This window comes from Canis lupus, chromosome 5 (genome assembly GCF_003254725.2).
Source record: "Canis lupus dingo isolate Sandy chromosome 5, ASM325472v2, whole genome shotgun sequence".
NCBI classification, from domain to species: Eukaryota; Metazoa; Chordata; class Mammalia; order Carnivora; family Canidae; genus Canis; species Canis lupus.
Genome location: NC_064247.1, coordinates 37,393,315 through 37,418,628, shown reverse-complemented (window position 1 = coordinate 37,418,628; position 25,314 = coordinate 37,393,315). Strand labels below are relative to the sequence as shown.

At 38.7% G+C, this 25,314-nt stretch overlaps 1 long non-coding RNA gene across 9 annotated transcripts in view; it reads right to left on the bottom strand.

The window, feature by feature from the left end:
* Nucleotides 1–25,314, bottom strand: part of LOC112647334 (uncharacterized) — an 88,543-nt gene that overhangs the window by 14,955 nt on the left and 48,274 nt on the right. For all 9 annotated transcript variants that reach the window (XR_003128252.3, XR_007410779.1, XR_007410776.1 and 6 more), the window contains 5 exons: nucleotides 17,637–17,733; nucleotides 15,817–15,872; nucleotides 13,158–13,364; nucleotides 9,782–9,871; nucleotides 9,403–9,615 (listed from right to left, as the gene is read on the bottom strand). This is a non-coding gene — a long non-coding RNA (uncharacterized LOC112647334). The remainder of the gene's footprint in view (nucleotides 1–9,402; nucleotides 9,616–9,781; nucleotides 9,872–13,157; nucleotides 13,365–15,816; nucleotides 15,873–17,636; nucleotides 17,734–25,314) is intronic.

The following is a 25,314-nucleotide window of genomic DNA, read 5'->3' as shown; positions in this document are numbered from 1 at the left end:
AAAACACAAACACAGAAGAAAAGAGGGGGAGAAGGTCTCGGTACATTAGAAAACAGGGTTTGGATTGGTTACCATAAGGCTGAAGACAACACAAAGTGTTCATACACATTGTGGAATTTGTTTCTCGAGTGGGTAAGGGTTTTGCAAGTCTGAAACCATGTGTATGTGACAGTTGAACAAACAAATAAGCAAGTATTGATGCGGGGAGTCAGGTTTCTCTCAGTCAGAGAAAACATCAATAAACAAAGAGAAGAAGCGAGGATGAAGCCTCTGGTGCTGGGTAAGAGCCCGAGCTGCTAGGACAACCTCATGATTATTATTATCATGATTGTGTTATTTAATATGTAAACAAGTAAGTTCAGAAGTATAAACAGGTTGGTATATATGGGTTAGAATATACGTGTGTATTATCTTGTTCTCTATGCTGAGCGCTTCCTAGAAGTGACATCCCAGTGGCAACAAGTCCACTTAGCACTCAGATCTTGACTTCTGTCTTGGTCTGTTCAGGTTGTTAGAGCAGAATGCTATAGACTGAGTAGTTTATAAGCAACAGAAATTTACTTTTCATAGTTCTTTTTTTAAAGGTTTTATTTATTTATTTGAGAGAGCGAGCAAGCACAAAAGCTGGTAGAAGGGTAGAGGCAGAAACATACTCATTGCTGAGCAGGAAGCCTGATATGGGGCTTGATCCCAGGACCCAGGATCATGACCAGAATCAAAGGCAGATACTTAACTGACTGAGTCACCCAGACACCCCTATTTCTCATGATCTGGAGGCTGGTAAGCCCAAGATTGAGGTGCCAGCAGATTCAGGGTCCAGTGAGAACCCACCCTGGTTCCCGGCTGGCCATCCTTTTATTGTGTCCTCACATGGCAGGAGGGACAGGGGGCGGACTCCCCAGGGTGTCTTGCATAAGGGTTCTTCCCTCATGACCTCATCATTTCCCAAAGATTTCACACCCAAATGTCACCACACAGGGCATTTGCATTTAACATATGAATTTGCAGGGGACCCAAATATTCAGCATACAGCAGTATCTAAGTACTATTCTCCAATGAAAGGGACCAAGGCTCTCTACAGTAGTGGCTGATTCTAAGGCTGAGCAGGGAAAACACAAGATGAGGGTCTTGTAGTGCCAGAGAAAAACCCCAATGAAAAGCTTAAAAAAAGATACGGGCATATCTAAAAGATAGAAGAGTTACCCAAAGAGACCCCAGTGGTCAAGCTGCAAAAAGGTGAGCAACCTAATATATGATAATAGTATTTAGCTTTGGATCATAATCTAAGAATACAATAAATATCCACAAGTCCACACTGATATAAACACTTGATTGAATAAATAGGTGAAGAGGATTAAGAGTATACTTATCTATTTTCTTAAAGATTTTATGTATTGGGGATCCCTGGGTGGCTCAGTGGTTTGGCACCTGCCTTTGGCCCAGGGCGTGATCCTGGAGTCCCGGGATCGAGTCTCACATCAGGCTTCCTGAAGGGAACCTGCTTCTCCCTCAGCCTATGTCTCTCTGTGTGTCTCTAATGAATAAATATATAAAATCTTTTAATTTATTTATTCATGAGCGACAGAGAGAGGCGAGACACAGGAAGAGGGAAAAGCAGGCTCCATGCAGGGAGCCCAACGTGGGACTCGATCCCAGGACTCCAGGATCACAATCTGAGCCACAATCTGACACTCAACCACTGAGCTGCCCAGATGCCGCAAGAGTACACTTATCTTGATGAGCACTGAATAGTATATGGAAGTGTCAAATCACTAGATTGTCACCTGAAACTAATATAACATGTAGGTGAACTACACTGGAATTAAAATTAAAAAAGAATCATTAGTCAGTCAATCAATCAATCAATCAATCAGTAATTGGAGAAAGAACAAATATTCCTTACAAAAAAATTTCAATGAATAAATGTAGAAGGAATGAGGGAATGAAAACACCACTATTGGAGCACCATGGTAATAATTATTGCAGGCAAGACCACTGATGGATGCTAAAGCCAGTGGATGAAACATAGAAGGTGTATTTTTCTTATGATTTACTTATTTACTTGAGAGAGAGAGAGAGAGAGAGCAGGGGGAGGGAGTGGGGAGTACAGAGAGAGAGAGAATCTAAAGCAGGCTCTCTGCTGAGCTTAATCTCATGATCCTGAGATCCCGAGACCACAACCTGAGCCAAAATCAAGAGTCGGTCATTGCACCATCCAGGGGCCTCAAACACAAAAGGTATTTTAAATAGGATATTTGCACAGCCTCAAAGTTCTGCCCATTGTATTTAATTAACTGTGGTGGTTTTAACATGTGTCCTCTAATTTTGGTATTCCTCCCTCCAGGAAGAATTCATCCCCACCTTACCCCCTTGAATTTGAGCCAGATTTAGTGATGGGTTCTAATGACTGGCATAGAAAGGGAAAGCAATAATTTTGGAGTGGAGAAACCCAGCAGACACCGTCATAAGTGAGTGAAGTAATATCACCAGTTCTAAATCATGGTACCTTATGCTTCCTGATAGTATGTGATGAGGAGCCACTTCCTCTGTAACAGATTTTCTCCCCAAATCTGTAACTCTAGTCTAATCAGGAGAAGACAGGAGACAAATCTAAATTGAGGACATTCTACTAAAAATACCTGGACAGTACTTTTCTGATGTTGACATGAAAAACATGAGAAGATTAAGAGACTGTTAGGTGGGAGGAGACCAAGGAGACATTATAACTGAATGCAATGTGATATTCTGAATTGAAACCAGAAACAGGAAAAGAACATCAGTGTAAAAACTAGTAAAGTCCCAGTGAACTGTTAATTTAGTTAACAGGATTATGCCATGGCTGTATAGGATGTTAAGAATAGCAGAAGTCGACTGGAGGAGAATATCTAGGAGCTTTCTGTAACCTTTGGGAAATCTTCTGGTAATCTGAAATTCTTTCAAAACCAATTTTTTTTTAAAGCATACTTAAATTAATTTAAAGGCCACTTGGGTGGCTCAATCAATTCAGAGTCCAACTCTTGGTTTAGGCTTAGGTCATGATCTCAGGATCATGGGATCAAACCCTAAGTCGGGCTCTGCACTTAGCGGGGAGGCTTCTTGAGGTTTTCTCTCTCCCTGTGCCCCTCCCCTCCCCTCACTCACACACTCTCTCTTTCTCTTAAATAAATAAATCTTTAAAAAAAGGAAAAAAATTAATTTAAAAAGCCCAGCGGTGTAAGAAACACATCCAAAACAAAGTATCACAGGATATATGTGTGTGTGTGTGTGTGTGTGTGTGTGTGATGGATAAGAATGTATTAGGGCAAGTTTAAGCAAAAAAGAAAACAAGGAAACAACATTACCATTCAACAAGATAAAATGAAGGGTAAAATGTATTAGAGGGGAAATAACTCATTTCAGTTTGATAATAATTATCTACCTCAATAAAGATATAATTGCACGAAACTTGATCTATCAAATGAAATGACCTTACAATATATGAAGGAAAAATCTTCTAAGTGTAGACAACATTAACAGAAATACGAATGTTGATGATTTTAACACACCACATTCGGTCAAGTAGACATAACATGCGTAATTGGATAATAAAAGAAGTAAGGTTGATTTACTAGATATGTCAAACTTTTTAACCAACAGAGAATACATATTCTTTACAAAGCTCCAGGGAGAATTTAGAGAATTGATCATAATCTACAGTACAAAAAATCTTCAGTGATTTCCAGAAGGAAAAGAATGTGTGGCTATCTTATGTGGTCACAATGCAATAAAACTAGAAATTGATAAAATTTATAACAACTATAGAAACAAAATCCTAAATACTTAGAAATGGGGAAAAAAGACCCTAACATTGTCCTATAAATAGTTGCAAAGAGGATAATACAAATTTTAATTGCAGAATATTTGATGAAAACAAAACTGAGAACATTATGCGTAAAAACCTCAGAATGCAGTCCAAACTGTAGTCAGATGCAAATTATAGATTAAGTGCTTTTACTTCAAAAAAGAATAAGAAAAACTAACTGAAATTATGAATTCCATGAGATGGAAAATGGACCATGAAACTACAAAATGCAGGAGAAAAAAAACAAACTAACGCATCTAAAATCAGAAAAGCAATTAGAAAGAAGTAAATCATAGAATCAATCATTGAAGGGCTGGCTTTTTAAGAAAAATGAAATTGATAAACTTTTGCTTATTCTAATCAAAAGCAAAAAGGAGGGGGGAAGTGAGAAATAATATTACTAGTAAGAAAAGGGAAGGAACCACAGGAAAAAAATAAAGAGAAAATTTTAAATATTCAAAGCTGTTGGCATGGAAACAGACATATAGATGAATGTAACAGAGCAGAGAATGCAGAAAGAAATCCAGGCACATACGGTCAATTAATTTACAACTAAGAAGCCAAGAAGATACAGTTGCTTCCCATCCCAACCATCACCCGGTTATGCCAGACTCATAAAATAAATTGGGAAGCATTCCCTCCTCCTATCATTTTCAGAGTTCATGTAAAATTGGTAGTAGTTTTTCCTTAAATGTTTGACACAATTGAAGCTCCTTGGGTAGGGCTGGGGGGCGGGATGGTATTTCATTATGAATGAAATATCTTTAAAAGAGTAGAAACTATTCGGATTTTCTATTTCTTCCTGAGTCAGTTTTGGTAAATTGTGTTTTTAAAAGCATGTGCTAATTTCATTTGAGTAATTATTTTATTAACATACAGTTGTGAGTAAAGTCCCCCATAATCTTTTTAAAAAGTCTATAGGATCTGTGATGATATCACCTCCGTCATTTCTGGTTTTAATTTGTGTCTTTTTTTTTCTTGATTAGCATTCCTAGGCATTGTATCAATTTTATTTAGTCTTTTTAAAGATCCAAGCATGAATTCTATTATTGTCTATTATTTTTCCTATTTGGTTGATTTTTTTCTTTATTATGCTATCATTCCTATTTAAGTTGTAATTTATTCTCCTTTACATAATTTCTTTTTTTAAAAAAGATTTTATTTATTTATTCATGAGAGACACAGAGATAGAGGCAAAGACACAGGCAGAGGGAGGAGCCCAGGATCAGGCCCTGAGCTGAAGGCAGAGGCTCAACCACTGAGCCAACCAAGCGTCCTTACTTTTCGTAATTTCTTAAGATGGAACTTGATTTGTGGTTTTAGACCACACCTCTCTTCTAATATAAGCATTTAAATCTATAAATTTCACTTGAAACATTGCTTTAGTTGCATTTGGCAAACTTTGATATGTCATATTTAGAATACAATTTGCATATTATTTTTCACCATCCTTCAATTTAACCTATCTGTGCCTTAAAACAAAAATGCATCTCTTATGCATCAAAATTGAATTTTGCAATTTAAAGAGAGTACTAATTTCTACCTATTAACTGAACTGCTTAGACATTTACATTTAATGTAGGTAATGATATGATTGAGTATAATTTGAATGTTATGAATTTTTTGTCTGTTCGTTCCATCTTTTTTTCTTCTTTCTTTTATCCTGTCTTATTTGGGATCAATTGCATATTTTTAATATTTTATCTTTATTATTCAGCTATACCTTTGTTTTCCTGTTGGTTAGCATTATTTTTAGTTGTCCCAAGGGCTCTAAAGTTCTTTTTTTAATTTATCACAACGGACTTAAAATTAATATACCACTTCACATACAGTATAAGAACCTTACCATAGTGTAATTACATTTTTCCTCTCCTTTGTGCTACCAGCGTATATTTTACTTCTACGTAATTATAGTCAGTTGTCTTTTATTTTCCCACATATTTAGTATTTCTGGTGCTCTTTTTACCTTCCTGTAGATGTAATTTAGCATCTGGTATCATTTCCCTTCAGCCCAAAGAGCATAATTTAGTAGATCTTGTCATTCGGGTCTTCTTGTAACAAATTCCCTTCGTTGGTTATTTTATCTGAAACATCTTTATTACACCCTCATTTGGAAGGCTACTTTCACTGCATATAGAATTCTGAGGTTTTCATTCAGTGCTTTAAAAATGTTCCATTGTCTTCTTACCTTAATAAATAATTCCCTGTAATGAGCAGTGAGTTATTATATATTATATATATATTATATATTATATATATATATATCATTGGTTACTTATCATTTGTCCCTGGGTGTAGTTCTTTTATAGACCATGAACACAGTTTCAGTAGGAAGCCAGTAACTTCTTACCTGTTTGGTCTCACCTGGTGGAGATTCCCCTCCTTGCAACCCCTCTGTCTGCCTTTGCTTCTAGCATGACCTGCCATGCTACTCTCAGTGTAAGTGGGTAACATCTCTCTATTCCCTGTGAGTTCTGGTCATCACATAGAATTTTCTCTAGTATACTCATTTGGTCATTTGCATTGGGAACTGAGCCCAGTAGAGAGTCCTGACTGTGTGTGTGTGTGTGTGTGTAATATATCTATATCTAGATAGATAGATAGATTGATATGTCAAAAGTTCTAAAGTGTATAATATACTTTGGGCCATAGTAAGTGGATTATTTTGGATTTTGTAGATATATAATAATATATTTACTCACCATAGATACACATGACATTTACTGACATAGTAATATGCTCAGTATGTAATATTATTACCCCAATAAACAGGACACTTAAATACTACACAATAGTTATTCTAAAAATAGATAAAGTCCATAGATAAAATCATAATATGAAAGGTAAAATATAATATATATATATTACTCTTCATATAATATTCCACTATAAAATACATGGTGGAATTATCTTCATATATTTTAACTATTAATGTTGTTGTGAATTCTATGCTTCCTAATATTAATATTGTGATACTTGGCTTCTTTCTGCTTGCATTTATCTGGTATGTTTACATATCCTTCAAATGTAACTTTTCTAGGTGCCTTTGTTTTCATTGTGTACTGATTCACAGAATAGTTAACCTCTCTTTTTATGCTACAAGTTCCAAGGTCTTTGTTTTTTAATGTTTAGCCAGGTTCCAATTTACATATATTGTCTCCTTGCCATCTTGCTTTATTCTTTCCTCTATAGGCTTGTACATTGGTTTTCTTTTCCTGTCTTTTGTTATATGAGCTCTATATGTTTCTTTATTTTCTCTAGGGAATTTTAAGATCTAAATCCTACTTTTAATTCAATTACAATTTCATTTTATTAAAAAAAATTGCATCCATTAACTCTTTAATTATCAACCTTAAACTGGAAATAGTATCTACTAGTTCTCTTCAGTTCAGAAAGTTATAAAATTCCTTCCTTTTTTCCATTCCCTATTTTATGCGTAATATGAGATTTTGGAAGCTGCTTATTATGTTTTTTTCTCATTTTAAAGCCTTCTAATCTTTCAAAATCACTTATGGCAATTCCATAGTGCTTTGCAACTATATTTTAAATTTATTAAGTCTTAATTATATATGTAAACAATTTCAGGTTTCACTTCTAGCCTTTTATTCTACTTCTTCATTACTGAGTTTGAGTTTTTAGAAATTGCTACAGTTTCTTATTACATTTGAGTTCAGCTTTGGGTAACATTTTTCTGGATAGGTATGTGGGTTGCATGCTCTGAGTATTTGCATATCTGGGAGCTTTTCCCATTATCTTCACACATGAATAGCATTTTGTCTAGGAATCTGGGGGTTAGTAAATTTTCCTCTCAAAACTCTTTATGGATTTCTCCAATGACTTCAAGCATTTAGTATCTCAGAAGAGAAGTCTCAGCCCTTCCTGATCCTCGTTTGGTCTGAAAAGAATTTACTAGGTAGGTCTCTTCATCCAATGAGCTCCCCATAATGAGCTCGTGGGCTTTGCAATATAATTTTAATTGTAAAAGTTTAAACTACATTTTAACTTGGTCCTCGTAACTTATCATGAAAATAAAGACTGATCTGTTTAGAGCATTCTTTCCCAAAGGACAGAATAGGATTGTGAATAGGAAATCATGGTATAGTTTAGGAAAACAAGTTTTCTGCCCTAGAGCTTGGTTATAAACAAGAGAGTTAAGGAGAAAGAGGAGGGTAGTCCTGAACAGAAAACAAAGAAACAAGGTGGAGATGATGACTACTGACAGTTGACCCACATTCATTCAGTTTCATGGGCTTAGTTTCAATTAAAGTGAAGAAAATAAGATCACAGTAAAATTTCATATTTGTTTCCTATAGAAAGAGATCTACAAATGTTTCTGGAAACACAATATGTGTGTTTCACCGCTTTGTGAAAATCGCCCCTCATATTACCATTACATCTTTGGACATTATCTATTTTTAGAATAACAGTTGTGTAGTATTTAAGTGTCCTGTTTATTGGTGAAATAAGTGTCCTGTATCAGAGAAATAATAATAATAATTTATTGGAGAAAAAATATAATAAGATTATTATAAAATAATTCTCCAATAGTAATATTGGAGAAATAAAATATACCTAGCATAATGTTACGCTAGTAAATACCATGTGTATTTATGGTAAGTAAATATAACATATTATTATATATCTGCAGAACCTAAAATAATCCACTTACTATGGCCCAAAGTATATAATACACTGTAGAAATTTTGAAATAAATGTTGATGTAAATGATGCTCTTTTGTACACTCAGCCAGAGTATCCCTCAACACACGCACCAGAGAAGGGGGAAAACCCAGGAAGAGGTGAAGAAATCATCTTTCTATGTACCATGACTTTCTTACAACTTCCAGAGTTCCACTGAGTCTAATTCCTGCTGGAATAGTTCCTCTGGGCTGACACTGGTTTCAGAAAGACATACGGTGGCACCAGTTCTTGATAAACTGGCATGTTTGTGTGCTCACTGTCTCCAAGCTCTCCCCACGTTCTGCAGGGAGCAGATGACGTGGAGGGGGAGAGAAGTGTCACAGTGTCTGCCCAGCTGGTCTGGATTATCCAACCTCTGAGGTGTATCCGCCGGCTGCCCAGTATCCCATTATAAATCACCTCGTTGTTGAACATCAGGCCCGACTGGGGGCTGATTCATTGGCTGAATGCTGCTACCTGGCTCCCGGAGAAGCCTGTGTCTCTGTCCTGTAATAGTCATCACGCTTTAAGCAACCTTCACATTTTTGAACAGTTACATACTGTCCTTTGCTGAGGAAAGAGGAAGTCTGGAGTCCATTTCCGGCAGCTAGCAGGGAGCTGTTCTCCTCTCCTTGACATTAGCAAGGTTTGTCAGCTTGTTAATCTTTAAGGGGATTTGGGGTTGAATTTGGGGGTGGGGGGTGGGGTTTGGGGTGGATGATATAGTCAGAGCTCTTCAAGATGGTTTGAGGGAGTAAAATAGATGCCCATGTTTTTTATGGCTACGATTCCCGCTTGGCCTTGGGTTTCAAGTCCCAAGTTTATGTGAAAGGAAAACCACAAACTATTGGATGTGTAAGCACTATAATAATAGTCTCTACCTTTTTTCCTGGTGACTTCCAAGTCTGTTTCCATAATTCTGAGGTAGCAGGAGCAATCAATAACTATAATATAAATTACATGTGGATTGAGCATTCAAGCATTACAGAGTCTGCGTCTCCAGAAAGCCAACGTTAACCGACGAGGTTGGCCTGGACACACTTTCCTCCCTGTTCCATTATTTTTCTTCCTGATGCCCAAGAGCCAATTGAGATCTGGTGAGAAAAGCAGAATTAGGGAGTAACTAGACTCACCCCCTTTCCCGGAATTGCTTTATTCTGATAAACTCCCGTCGCGTGAGCTAAGACCACATTAGCCATGAGATAAAACAGAGGACGGGAAATCTCTCCCACAGAGACCAACTGTAGCAGTCATACTTACTAATTATTCTCTGACAAATACATATTTGCTTTAGACAAAATGCTCGAGATGTGCTCCATCTGGCAAGCATCACATGAGGCTTCTGTGCAGCTAGAACAATAATACCATTGTTTTAATATCAGATGGTAGAGATGGAGTCAGAATGACATCTGCCCCTATAGACACTGTGTTCTGGCTCCCCACCTTGGGGCAAAGAGAGAAATCTAAGAAGTGTCCTCTATAGATTTTTCTGGAGAAATGCTATGCTCTTTCCATGAGAGTGATATTAAAACTGTCCTTCAGGGATGCCTGGGTGGCTCAGTCGGTTAAGTGTCTGCCTTCGGCTCAGGTCATGATCTCAGGGTCCTGATATCGAGTCCCTTTCAGGGTCATGGGACTGAACCGCCCATCAGGCTCCCTGCTCAGTGGGGAGTCCTGTTCCCTCACCTTCTCCCTCTGCCTCTTCCCCTGCTTGTGCTCTCTCTCTCTCTCAAAATAAATAAAATCTTTTTAAAAATATATAAACAGTCCTTCATGAACCACGAACATTGCAAAAGTGCTTAAGATCCCCATGGGAGCATGAAGCAGAAGAGGAAAGATCTCTAACTTGCATTTAGAGCTGCCCTACTCTTATTTCTTTAAATATTGGCTTCCTACATAAGAGCTATAGAGTAAAGGAACAGTTTTACTGCTTTTAAGAAGAAGGGGCGAGGAGGGCTTGAAAATCATATCTATGACATGATGCTTTTGCTTTACAGATTTTCTTGCGTCCCATTGTGGGTAGCGGTAGCCAGCAACAACCCATAGCATGGGATGGATTTGGAGCATAGCCTCTGTGACTCTGTTTTGAGAAATTTCTACAATATTTTTTAAAAGATTTTATTTATTTATTCATGAGAGACACAGGAGAGGCAGAGGCACAGGCAGAGGGAGAAGGACCCCGATCTGAGCCAAAGGCAGATGCTTAACCACTGAACCACCCGAGTGTCTCCCCCTACAAGATTTGACATACCGCAGAGAGAAATGCCAGTGCTCCTGACTATGGACATTACCAACCCTTAATGAGTCCACTTTACATAGATAATCAATGCCTTGTACCAGAGGATTTAGCATCGTTTTGTGCTCCTGAAGAATCACAGTTGGTCAGAAACACTTAACAAAAATAACACACACCCTTTTTAAAAGCAGTTTTTCTTTCTTTTTTTTTTTTTTCATGAAGCTCAAAAATCCTGACCAATTTTCTTTCAACATGTATTCTTTTAGTCTGCCTTTGGTGAACTTTTAACAAGAGGCAAGGAGGCACAGTAGAATAATACACAGGATGTTTGCCATTAAAACTGGGTTTGGGCCCTAATTCTGCTACTGTCTACCTATTTTGGGGATAAATTAGCTAGCCTCTTTACATTCAAATGTCCTCATTTGTAAAATAGAAATACCTGAGTGGCCTCATTCCTAAGAATGTTAAATAGAAAAAACACAGAACTGATCACAGCAGAGATCTACAAGTGAGGTCTCCACTCATTTTTCTTCATTTTTTAAAAATTTGTAGTTTCATGTTAGGAACTGCTAGCAGAATGGCCTTGTAGCTATGTGAGGTATTCAGAAGGCAATTGATTATCATTTTAATATCCAAAAGCATTGGGTGGTCTGGGATGATGAAAGTTTGCAGGCTCCTGTCAAGTTCAAAGGTGTGCAGTAGACAGAAAATACACCAACATGATGTAAGATCCAAAGCAATAGAAAATCTGAGGAGGTAATCAACCTGAGTTCAACTTGCAGGTGTCCAAAAGTAGACAAAAGAATTAAGAGACTCACGAGACATGAATCAAGAGGTCTTGGCACTCCCTGAAAACTTCTTTTGAGTTACAGAGTCATTGATGTGAAATAATTATCGATACGGTTGAAGGCACCACGTCAAAGGTGCCGCCAAGAATCCAGTCAGCATCCTGGCTGAAATTTTTTGCAACCCCCAAATATGCTGAGAAAGTAACCCTACATTATCCGTGGGTTAATATAACAGTGTTCTTACTTGGCAGAAACAGCTGTCCTGAATGCACACAACACTGGACCTCCCACCTATCAGAAATGTCTTGTTCAATTTCTCATTAGTTACAACAAAGGGTAAAAATCTTCCTTAGTGGTATGCACCTTACAAGCTCCCCCCAAGAGTTAGAACCCAGCACTCAAATGTGCAAGTAAAAGAATGCACTGGTTTTAATATTTGGTGTTAAGAACTTGTGATGTTTAAGAAAGTTTGGCCCTGGAGCACCTGGGTAGCTCAGTGGTTGAGCATCTGCCTTCAGCTCAGGTCGTGATCCCGGGGTCCTGGGAGTGAGTCCCGCATTGGGCTCCCCTCAGGGAGCCTGTTTCTCCCTCTGCCTGTGTCCCTGCCTCTCTCTCTCTGTGTCTCTCATGAATAAATAAATAAATAAATAAATAAATAAATAAATAAATAAATAAAAAAAATCTTTTAAAAAAAGAAATAATAGAGTGGCAGTCTGGTAACCTCAAATTAAAATGTGAATTACATATTTAACTTAAGACTCGTGATTTTAACTTTCAACCTTTCTAAGTGTATATGCTTGGTTGGAATATCTAAGAGAACTCAAAGCTCATTGTATTTATCTTTGCTTATTAGATGTCTGAGGGATGGTTTAAGTTGCACAAAGTAGTGAAGGAAGTCAAATATATCATATTCAAATAGGCAATCTAAAATGTTCACAGGAATTAAATGATTTAAATTTATAACTGGGACCAAGCATTAATCAAAAGAGCCTTAAGAGTGAATGGTAAAACTGCTAAGAGAGTAAAAAGAATAATACCATTTACAAGCAGAATTTAAAAATACCAGGATGAACTAGGGTTTTAACTTTTTGACTATAATGGATTGAATGCTAATTTTAGAAAGTGAATCTACTTCTGAAGAGTCCCTTCTGTGCACACAAGCTACTTCTCAAGTTAATTCTAAGCCCTCCACAAAAAAAAAATAAAAAAAAAAAAGCAAAGCAAAGAAAACCCTGAAATTAATAACAGTAACTCAAGAACATTATTTTCGCAACTGAATGAGCTGGACTCAATGAATTGTAGCTTGAAATCTTTTTTTTTTTTTTTTTTTTTTTACCATATTCTGTTAAACTTGTTCTGTGGAAAAATTCTCTACCTACTCCTAACTTGCATCTCACATGGGTTCCACAGCTTTTTTTGTCTCTATCATACAATAGAGAACCCAACCCTGTCTTAATAAACATCTAACTCCAGTCCAGAGCAATTTAAAAACCCCTAGGCTGCTTCTTCACAGACTCCTGACTCCATGGCTCCTCCCATTCCTTAGCAGCTCCTCTTGGGTCCTGCAATGTCAGAACGAGGACGGGATGAAGGGAGGGCAGAAAGGACTCACATGGCACCTTGACAACATGTCTTGGTAGATTCCACAAACTGATTCTTTTGATGTGGCCTTATGTGTGACTCTTCTGCAGATCCTCTTCTGGGGTCTTCCAGCTGTGGTTTCTATGATTCCAGTAGGGTTAGACAGACTGGGATTCATGTAATCCAACTCTGTGTTGGAGTTCCTCCCCCATTCCAGACATCTTCTTGGATGGGAACCCTTTGAAAGATGACACTAGGGTGGCTCCCTTTCATTACATCCATATCTCATCCCAAGGAAAACCCATTTTTTTTGCCACCAGTGGAAATGCAAACCACCCCCCTCCCCAAGCGTGACTTCATCTCCCTTTTCTGTCAGCTACGTTTTCTTGGGCCTGTGTCACACACTAGACTCTTTGTCTCTAATGTCAGAGAACATATATCTGAGTCTTCAAGGATTTTTACTTGCCTTGGGGAGCAGGGGAGACACCCTCCTCCTCCCCAAGTTGATGAAGGAGGAAAGCAAGGAGGCTAATTGCCACCACTTCCACCATTCTCTCCAAAGCAATTTCCTCTGTGTCAACTTTTCTCCCACCCTCAGATTGGGTGACGAGCTAATGCTGGCAGCACCAAATCCGCAATCTGTTGGTGGTCCTTGCACTTTGATTTAGGACTGAGGATCTGTGGGATTTGTTACGCTTTTCTTAGCTTTGGGGATTCAAATTTAGGAGTCTCATGGCAATATTCTATCATTCAATTACTTTGAACAAACATGCTGTGCTGATAATTTATAGTGAGAAGCTATTTTCACAGCCTATGAGTTTAGAGTCACTAAGTAATTCTTTCTCAGGTTGAGAAACCTATGCCTCTACAGGTTCACTGGCATATTCTCTGAGATGTAATGTGTCATGTCTTCTTTAAAAATATAAGAAACAGGATTTTAAAAAAGATTTTATTTATTTATTCTTGAGAGAGAGGCAGAGACACAGGCAGAGGGAGAAGCAGGCTCCCTGTGGGGAGCCCCATCGGGACTCGATCCCAGGACTCCGGGGTCATGCCCTGAGCCTAAGACAAATGCTCAACCACTGACTGAGCCACCCAGGTGCCCCAAGAAACAGGATCACCACAGGCTGCACATGAACACTTTCATGAGAGATTTAGAGAATGTAAATAAGCAGGCAAACAATGGTATAAAACTTGATAGTATAGCCCTGAGATGGCCACTGTTTTCATTTTGATTCATACTTGTGGAAAATGTTTCTCACAAGCCTGGATGCTTTTCTTTTTTCTGGTTCTTTTGTAATCTACTATATAAATGTAATTATTATTTTACCAGTTATTTATTTTGTTATTGTATGTGTCTTGTTGATATTTACAAAGTAAGGCTATGCACATAATGAAATCTAATGATGCAGATAGTTCTATTCTAAAAAGCATAAAGTCTCCCACTGCGATCTTTCTCAACTCAAATCCTACTTGCTAGATGTGAGCACTTTTATCAGTTTCTGTTTTTGATATTTCTGATGGATCTTTCTGTCTTTAAATCAGAGTTTCTCATTTCTGACTTCACATTAAAAATTACTCAAGAAGATGAGGGGTGGGCACCTGGGTGGCTCAGTTAGTTAAGCATCCAAGTTTTGATTTTGGCTCAGGTCATGATTTCAGGGGCATGAGATCAAGCCCTACTTTGGGCTCTGTGCTCAGCAGGGAGTCTGCTGGAGATTATCTCTCTCCCTCTTTCTCTGCCCTTTCCCCAGCCTGCACACAATCCCTCTCTCAAAAAAAAAAAAAAAAAAAAAAAAAAAAATTACTCAGGAATCCTCTAAATTTCTCCATACTGACCTTTCCCTAACTTTAATTGGTCTGGACTCCTGGGGGTGGGACTCATGCAATGGTATTAATTTTAATGTCTAGAAGGTAATTTTGCTGCATCTTGAAAGTTAAGAGTTAAGCTATATAATACACTTATACAATAATTGCTTGATCTACCCATTTTATAAACCATTCCTTAATTTTATTTTATGAGAACTGGAGATTTAGTTTGCTTGTACATCTCTCATATTTCCCCTTCCCCATGTTTCTCACTTTGGGTAGTTCATAATTATGAATGTTTTTTTCCATTGGTTGTATTTATAATTTGGAACAAATGTTGATACCTCTATGTCTGGTTCATCAATTTTGTTTTATTTTATATTTTCTTTTAAAGGTCCTTAAATTTATTTTTAGAGAGAGAGGGCTGCTGAGGGAAAGGGAGAGAGAAACTCAGGCAGTTTCATGCTGAGCATGGAGCCTGACGTGAGGCTCGATCTCATGACCTTGAGATCACAACCTGAGCCAAAACCAAGAGCCAGGTGTCCAGCTGATTGCACCACTCAGGCACCCCTGGTTCATCAATTTTAGACATTGTTTCCTTATTGCCTATTACATAAGATGAGACTATTACCCTCCTTATTCTCTCTTCCACCTTTCCTCCATCCTACCTACCGACTTCCATTAACTGTTTATATGTTTGTATATAGTGAGATTGATAGCATTAACATTCTATTCTAGAATGTTATATGTATATATATTATTTATTATATCATTATTATATACTTATATATAACATATACTATATTATTGTCATAAATTTTATACTTCTTAACAGTGACAACATATAATAATGTTAATAAGAGTCTTGCTCAATCACTTACTGGCTTTGTGATCTTGGTCAAGTCACTTAACTTCTTTTTGCCTTTGTTCTTCATCTCTAAAAGGAGGGAAGTAATACCTATCTTCAGGGTTGCTGTGAAGATTATAACACTGGCTCACAGCACACAGCAAAGACTCATTATATGTTAGTTATTCTTTACTGCTTAGCCTGGTCATGAGTAAGTATCACGTTTCTTCCTTTACTGTTTCAACATGATTGTCTCTGGACCGCTTAAAGTAGAGTACTTTTTGAATCGAGGTTAGATGAATTTTCTTCTCTTATGCTCTAACAACAGCTTTTTAAAAATGTTCTTTTCAATTTTTGTTTTCTATTCTGACCTTAGATTTCTCTCATTGTTTTCCCCCCACCTTGCCTTGTGTGCCTTTCTTTTTTCTTGCTTTAGTATGTGTAGTGTGCCCCACTCTATCTTCAAAATATTTCAGCCTTTCCATTATGTGGTCTACTCCTGCATGGAATCTGCTTTCTTCTTGGGGACACTCATCCACCCCCTGACCTCTTGCTACAATCTAGACCAGATGCTCTCTAGGCTTCATGGATACCACTGGGGTCTATCAACGTTTCCTGCATTCCACCATTTCCTCCCTTTGATCTCTCTCTATTTTTGCTGGTGTAAATCCTCAAATAATTTCCTCAGAACGGTACATGAAAGGCGAATTTTCTTAATCTTTGCATACTTGGAAACCTTATTATTTGCCATCAGGCATTTACAATGAAACTCTTAGCAGTAATTTTTTTTTTCTAATTGACAAGCTCATTCTAAAACCCCTACGGAAGCAAGAAAGACCTACAATAACCCAAACAATTTGGAAAAAAAAAAAAACCACGCTTGGAAAGCTAATTCTACCCAACTTTTAAAGTCATAGTATTCTAGGATGTTTGATATTGATAGAAAGATAAATAGCTGAAGGCTTCTGGTATCTTCCAAATCTCAACTACCTTAAAGTCTGGTCACTTTTTTCCATGTAGGGCACACAAAGCAGACCTGACCAACTCATACTTGGATATGATCATTCAGAAAAATGCATGCCTGGTCATACATATGTTCTAGATCTCAGCAACCCCATCAATAGTATGGGCCCAACTTCCACAGAGGAATCTTCTTGCAACTAGGATGCTGTCAACATCTGGCAATACTATTGGACACTTTGGACTCTGTAGATGTCTATTCATGACCACTGAGGCTACTTTAGTTCATACAACCATCTTCCTACATAGATTTGGATGCCAGCCTCCCACTGACATCCCTGCTCACAGTCCTGAACCTTCCCATCCATTCTATACACTTCAGTCACAGTGCTTTGTCTGAAATGCTGATCTAGTAAATTACACGGCCCCATGCCACCCTCCCTGCCAGCACACACACAAACAGACCCTAGATTCCTTAACATGGCTCAATAGGACCTGTATGAGACTGCTCCCCTCTTCTCTTTCCCTTAGTCTAGTTTCTCCAAATGTACCAGACTCTCTCTCACATACCAATTTAGGCACAAGCTTTCCTGGCACCTAGAATGTTCTTTCTTTCTGCTTCTCTCCTCATCATATTACAAGTCTCAGCTGAGATGGCACTTACCCTCGCAAGTCAACCTTGACCCCCTCACAGTCAGATTAAATGTTTCTTCATGTCTTTAAGAAGCACTGTCCTTCTGTTTGCCACACTAGACCATTCGCTCTTTGGGGGTAGGTTCCATGGCATCTGCACACTAGTATCTGGTCCGTAGCGGACAATCAGTAAACACTCATCAAAATATTAAAAGAAGAGGAAAGTGTACAAAGGAATAGTTCTCTTAAATCAACACTTACCCTCTTTCTTGAGCTGCTGTTGGGGAGTAGCTGGCACCATTTTAAAGCACAAAGTTCCAATGCTGTTGGGCTGGTTTATATTACTCTTTCATGAGGGCTAAAAAAAGAAACCAGGCTGTTGGCTGAATTTTCTAAATATGCTATTAGCAGTGATCTCTTTTTAATGATTGCCACCTCCTTGCCATTTGGAACACAGAGTGGGGAAGTCTCATATCTACAACCTCACCGCCTTAGCGAGAACTGCTTGCTGCCCAAACCTCCGGCAAAGAGAATGTACTGTTGCTTCAGAGGAAGGCGGCTTTTTGCCCCAGGAGAGCCAAAGGCCTGCAGATTGCAATGTGCCTGCACAAATCTCTGTGTGATTATGTTGGCTGTTTGTGTTAGGAGAAGATGGTAAAACCATGAGGCTTCTCAATGCATTTGTAACTGATATTCACAGTGGAGGAAGGATTTGAGAGTCCAATAGCGAATTGGCCCTTTTCGGAAAATTTTATAGGGACTCTCCTTAACCCACATTTGCGATCCTGCTGAATGGGCTTTTTAGATTTTCCTTGTGAACATGTGTAAAATCAACAGCCAAAGAAAATGCATTTTGGAGATGGCTACATACCAGAATAAATACAGTTTGATTTTATTCAAAGATAATGAGATTTTTTTTTTTCCCCAAGTTAGGTAGGCAATGACTCTGATTTCTTGTATCAAACATACCAGACGTTATGAACATAAGTGAGTTCAGGAATCTTGAATGTAGGTCCCTGGAGAAGCTGTGCATTTATGAAAACCACGCTTCCCCTGCTCACATCCTTTCTGGAACCCCTTATGGGCATGGCCCCTGAGCCTATGACACATTCCTTTGAAAAGAGTCAAAAATCTCTCAGAGCTTTAATGGTGAATAGGGTGCATGATTAAAAGGTATACTTCCCTTACAGACAGGAAAAGGGGGAGAGAGTTGGTGTGAGACATACTGCAGTGCCATGGGATGATTTAGCACATGGCCATGTCTTCACATCCCTGTGGAAGTTCAAGGTTGGTTCTTAAGCTAGAAATTGGCTTAATGCAAAGTAGGTCTGACAGTTTCAAGTGGCTGACTGATGCTCATTCAGCATCAGTCAAGACTCCCTGTGTCATAGCAAACTTCAAATTTTATCCTTTAAAAAAAATTGAAAGCAAGGAATACCATTAAATCCTTATAAATATTTGACTTTTCATTAACGATAATCTCAGAGAAGGTCATAGCCACCAAAACCCACCACTCCCTTAATATCCAGAGCAAAAAAAGGAGCCAAAAATCGTACACCTGGGTAAATTCATGATGATGAGAGTGTGGGTGGTGGTCACCTGCCTACATATCTGTGCATAGAATATCCCATAAAGGGAACCTTGGGCTCCCCCACTTCTGACAAAGTGAGGCACGCACAAAATGTATATGTCTACCAAGGGGCAGCATTTTCTGAGTCCTTACCTCTGCTCCAAGCATCCTTCCAAGCACTTCCCATTGAGCATCTCATCTAACCCCTACTACCCCATCTTATTATTAATATAAGATGTCTCTGTTGTACAAAGATGCAGAGAAGTTACATTACTTTTCCAAAGCCACAGAGCCACCCTCAGGCAGATGCCAGAGTCGAGGATGCTGCTTAGGAATGTGGATGCTCTCTTTTAAAGGAAAGAACTGGATGCCCGAGACTTTTTCTCCCTCACCATTTCCTTTGTGGGGTTGGAAATAGTTATCTGTATTTTGTAACCAGGTCACTGGAGGTGAGCAAATGTGAATAAGTGGTCAAATACAAGCCATGGCAAAACATTACCAGACTTTGATCATCAATTGGGCATAGACTATGAAGACAGGGAGGAATCAAATACGGTTCTTAGCATGCATGGTTTCATTGAAATAGGAGTTAAAAAGACGGTATGAAAGAAAAAAAAGAGAGAGATTTGTCTGTTTTAAACATTTGGGGCTGGCAGAAGGATGGAATATCTGAGTAAGAAGGAACTGTCGGAAACTGGAACTCCTACTTTGGAGAGAGGAGTGATGTGTCACCTCTAAGCAAACTGTAGACTAGATTGGGACAAGGCCCCATCAGAAAACAGGAGGAGGGAAAAGAGTTTGGGGAGCCACTGAAGGGCTGCTTCCGGGAGGCTCCCTGGTCTTCACCAATCAAATTATAGGTTTCCTTGTTCATGGGTCAGGAGAAGGGACCACAGCAGTGACTGAAAAAATAGAAACTTTGTGATGATTCTCAAAAAAATAAAAAAGATAAGTGATAAATATGTTATAGAAAGGAGTACAAATAGATGACCCAGATGAGCAAACACGTAGACGTGAACGTAGGTCAGGTGTTTTGATGAGTCAAGTAATAGTACCGAGGAAAGAATCTTTTTTTCATCAAGCCAAAACCACATCTGTAATACTAAACAATTTTTCTTTGAAACTTACTCAAAGACAGCACCTTATGGTACATCATCTTATTCTTCCAGGTGTATGTACCGCTTAATTGAGCATCTTTGGTCATATAATGCAGCTAATTTTAGTATTTTAGATCCATCGTTTCTCATCATCTGAATTGGACATAACCTGTGGTCAAGATTTGCTGAGTCTTATTCCTTCCATACAATTATTGCACGGTGGTGAATTGATAGGAGAAGCACACTTGTTCATTCAAACAACCTTTGTTTACTAGGTACCTTTTTTGGACTTGGTGCAAAGATAAATGAGTCATCAATAAAATGCTATTACAGCCAGTTACAAAAGACCACATATGGCATGATTCTACTTATATGAAATGTCCAGACTTGGCATATCTATAAAGGCAGAAAGCAGACATGTGATTGCCTAGGGCTTGGGGAGGGATGATGTGGAGTTTGGTGGGATGATAGCCAAAGGGTATGGGAGCTCTTTTTAGGGGTGATAAAAATATCCCACGATTGATTACGGTGAGAGTTGCACAACTGTGCATATAATAAAACCCACTGAATTGCACACTTTAATGGATGAACTATATGGTGTGCCAATTATATCTCAAAAAGTACTATTACGTAGTTTGTTCTCTCTGGAGGAAAACATTGTATTCAAATAAGGTGGAAAATACAGCGTTAAAGTTTTGTACAGAGAACTTAGGATGCAAAGCGGACAGAGGAAGGGAATTATTTTAAGTTTCAAGAAAGCTGAACAACCGTGTGTTAGTTGATTGATTGACTAACTGATGACTAGTTGCGCCTACAGCGTTCGGCACCATATTGCTTTTAGCCTCAATAGCTCTTGGCTTTCTCAGAGCTGGATATTAATTCATGAAATCAGGGCCTGATCATCAGGGAGAGAATCATACCCCCTAGCTGCCTGGAGTTCCCAAAAACATTTGCTTTGCATTCAGACCAAACCCAGAAGAACAGGAAATCGATCTCTGACATATGGGCATTTGGTCCAGTGGCCAGACCTTTCTTTCCTTCGAAGATTAATGAAGCACAAAGATGCCAGCCCTTTCCTTTCAACTCGCCACAATAATCGGCTCTCAGCAGCCTGCCAGTTTAATATTGCTTCACTTCAATGCTCAGGAAAAGTCCCAACTGGAAAAGGCCAGGAAAACTTGGTCCAAGAGTTTTTATGAAGAGTGGCTTAACAATCCCTCTAGAACATTCCATAAGCAATATTACAAGCTTTCCTTTCTTTTTATATCTAGGAATGGGGGAAAGAACAGGGGGAAGGGCATTGTAATCATGAGTCAAATTTCAAAGTCCATAAGTTGAACCTCTGTGAGGCCCTGGATATTTTCTAAATTAATTGACCATCAAATTCTTACCCTCTACATCTGCGTTACATTACAGATCATAAAACTATTTGGGGTTTTTTGCTACTTAAAGGAAAGACTGTGTGGGCATAATGCTTTGAGAGGGCCTGTTCCTTTTCAAAAATTATTTCGAATTCATAAAGAGAAACAAGATTATCTTTTGTGTTTACGCCTCGCTCTTCCCCTCTAAGAAGCTCAAAGGACTTTGCATAGTCTTGTCGGTCTTGATAAGGGAAAATGGAGACAGACTTACTTCTATGTTAGCAGCTGACTCAGGGAGAACTTGGATTTCCTGCTAAGCTTGTCAGTGTTCTCCAACTGTTTTGTTTGATAAATTTTGTAAGAGAGTGCATTCCTTTAAGCTCTTTATTAACCTATTCTTTTAGTCCTTCAAGAAATATTTAGTGAAAATCGTGCCAGATACTGCACAGGGCTGGGGATACCAAGAAAAGAAGAAAGGCCTGTGCTCCCAGAAGGTTTCCAGGCTGGTGTGAGGGGCAAGCAATATAGAAGTAAATAAGTAAATGGTAGGACAAATAAATCTAGTTCTGTGATAGGAGATAAAACAGGAAATCAGTTGACCTATTTCACCTAAAGTAAGTCCCAAAACCCCCTGGAGGAGGTGGTGATTGAGCTGAAATAGAAAAGGAGAGCAGAATCCAGCCACACAGGGAAAGAATCAGGGAGATGTGCAGCAGGCATGGGGGAACAGCAAGTGCAAAGGCCCCGTGTCAGGGAAGAATGCATGTTTTAGGAACATAACAGACTGACATGGCCAGAGAAAGCTAGGGAGGGGAAGATTGACAAGAGAGAAATGTGAATAGCTGCTTGTACGTGGTGGGCACTGTGCTATAAACTGAAAAGAATATTGGCTAACTATATTTGCTGACTCTTACAGAGTGTGGTTACATAGTGGGCACGTAGGCTAAGCCATCCGCATGTTTTATCTCACTCCAAATGTATGAGAGAAGCATCATTATCATCATCCACACTTTATAAGTGAGAAATGAGAGTAAAATCTAGAGTCTACTGCCTAACACACACAGCCAACAACATAGAAGGTCAGAGAAGAGTCATGTGAACCCAAGCGTTTTGGTGCCAGAGCGCAGCCACATACACAGTCTATTCTGCTGCCCCTGGTTATTGTATGGCACCCGAGGAGCAAGGGAGCTGGAGAGTAAACAGGCAATAGGAATACAAAGTCTTGGCTCAAGGAAATCAGAGGATGCTCACAGCAATCTGGACAAGGCTGAGGGATCAGCCACGGCTTGCATGGGGAATAACCAGGTGAAGAGGGTGAGGCAGAGCCAATGTTCCAAGACAGGGACCAGAGACTCTCCAAGCACAGGAGTGGCTCAGAGGACCCAAGCAATTGTGCATGACTGAAACACAGGCCAGGAAGTGGCTGGGACTTGTTGAGAGATGATTATGGACCCAAAGGGGGGCTCAGAGCCATAAAAATCTAACTATGTTTGCTGACTTCTACCATGACCCACATCACCAAAAGTATTGAGGCTCTCCTCGGTGTTAAAAGCAAAAACAACATCTCTTTATGTTTGGAGGCAGATCAAGGGAAACGAGTGAAGAGAAAGTGCAGAATGATGTGATCATGAGTCTGCATGAGCACTCTAGGATATCGTACCTCTGTCCACACAAAAGACCATGCATTATCCAAGTCTTGCTCATGTCTGAGAAGCTACCTGTCTACCCTCCTGAGTCACAAGGGAGTTATTCCAAGGGCATATAACTCTACAAAACAAGTGCCCCTGTGCAGAGTTGTCTTTGAATTTGCCTTCTTGAGCTCAGGAATCTACAATTTAAGTTTGGGGGGAAAAACCGCCTGTTCAATCTAGCTCTGGGCCAGTATATGTGAAGGGCAGTGGAGAACCAAAAGGTCAAGGCAGGAAATGTCAAGTAGGAAACGCCCTGGAAAGTTCTTGGAGCCATGCTCTCTCTTTTTTGTGCTGTAAGCCTATGGCTATTTCCCGTTCTTTCTTTATTGTGCTCTGTTTGGTCCCAGGAACACGCCTTTTGCAGGCAGACTCGGCTGGCAAAACCAGTCCTCACAATGAGCCTCCTCTGTGTAAAACACCCAAACCCCATGAGAGTTCAGTGAGAGTCCCCAAGGTTCTGCTCCCCACAAATGAAAGCACGCTGAGGAAACCAAACAGGGCAGAAAAACATCACGTTGTGATTCATCCCTTTGTTCATATTTCTTCTAATTTTTACAGCTTTCCTTTCTCATTCCAGAAGTAAAACGTGTGAATATTTGGAAAATACAGAAAGATAGAAAGGAAGCAAATACAAAGTACCCATATAACAAAAATCCTATAATGCTTTTTACAATTTGGGGTAAATCTCTTCAGTTATTGTTGTTTAACTATAAAATGTGCTCATTTTCTTTTGTCTTCCAGAAAGATGTATTTTTACAAAAGGCATATTTAGGTATCCCACACATAGGAATACATATAGATGTACTGCTGCAAAAAAAAAAAAAAAAGTATACTACATAAAGTAGACCCTATTGCAAATACGGTATTTGTTTCCCATTTTTCTAATGTGTTTTCTTCATCATTTGTGAGTCCTTTATATATTAAGAGGTCGAATCCTTTGTTAGTTACATATGTTGCAACAGTATGCCAAATTTTAGTCTCTTATTGGCTAATCCTGCTTGCATGCAAATGTTTTTAATTTTTATGTAGTTAAATGCCTTATATTTTCCTTTATAATTTATACCATTGATACTGTCTTTAGAAAACTCTCATCCACCCAAAGATATAGGAAGAATCACCTGTTCATGTTAAACTTTTATGGTTTTCTTTTCTGAAGTGAATCATTAACCCCCATGGAACTAAAGCTGGTAAAAATTGTGCAGTAAAGATCTGGCTTTGTAGTTTTCAAAAAGATGAGGCAATTACTTTAATACCATGTTTGTTTTTTGTTTTTGTTTTTTGTTTTTGGCAAATCCATCCCGTCCTCACTAAATTAAAATGCACTTTCATTATATGGTAATTTTTATATGCTTGCAATCAGTTTCTGGACTTCACATGCTGCTCCGTCCATCAGTCTATCTAAACCCACATTCTTTCTCGTATTTTAATGCATATCATTTAAGTGACAGGGAAAGACCCTCTTCGTTACTCATTTTTTAGTTATTTCTGAGTGTTTATTATTCCAACTTAAGAATCATGTTGGAAATTACAAGTAAAATTCCCCCTGAGATCTTTCTGGAAATGATGGAATCAGAGCTGGAGGCAGATACAGCTTTGGGACTCCATTTTCTCTTTCTCTCATTTCTTCACTGTCTATGGGCTTCCCACATGTCTTCTTGCTTTACCAACTATTCTCTGAGGCTGTCCTGGTCTCATAACACCTTTCTTCTCTCATTGCAGATCCTCTGTCAACTGGTCCAGTTTCTTAGTATTTCTCAGTTGCCTCTTCTAAAAGCTCAGCCTAACTATTTGAAGTAGGCCATAGGTCACTGCTCAGCTGCTGGATCACTCCTCTTTGTACCAGTTGCCTTTCCTACTTCTGATCAGCTGGGGGCGAGGGATGGGATAGTAGACAGTCACATATGATAAACATGGCTATGGGCAAGGTAAATTTTCTTAGGAGAGTGTGCAGTGCAAACATTTGAACACTTGGCTGAACTAGGTTATAAATTTAAGCAGAATAAGGAGTATATAAAACTATTTTCCATGTGACTCTAAATCTTAAAAAGATAAATGATGAATTTTGATTTAAATATTTATTTATTTATTGTAGCATTTACAGAGTCCTTTAACATTTATGGAGTCCTTATAACCAGTTAGACACAGTGCTAAGTGCTTCTTAACAGTTGTATTATTAAATAGTTCTCGGTCACAAGTTAAATATTGTTCTCCCAATTTTAC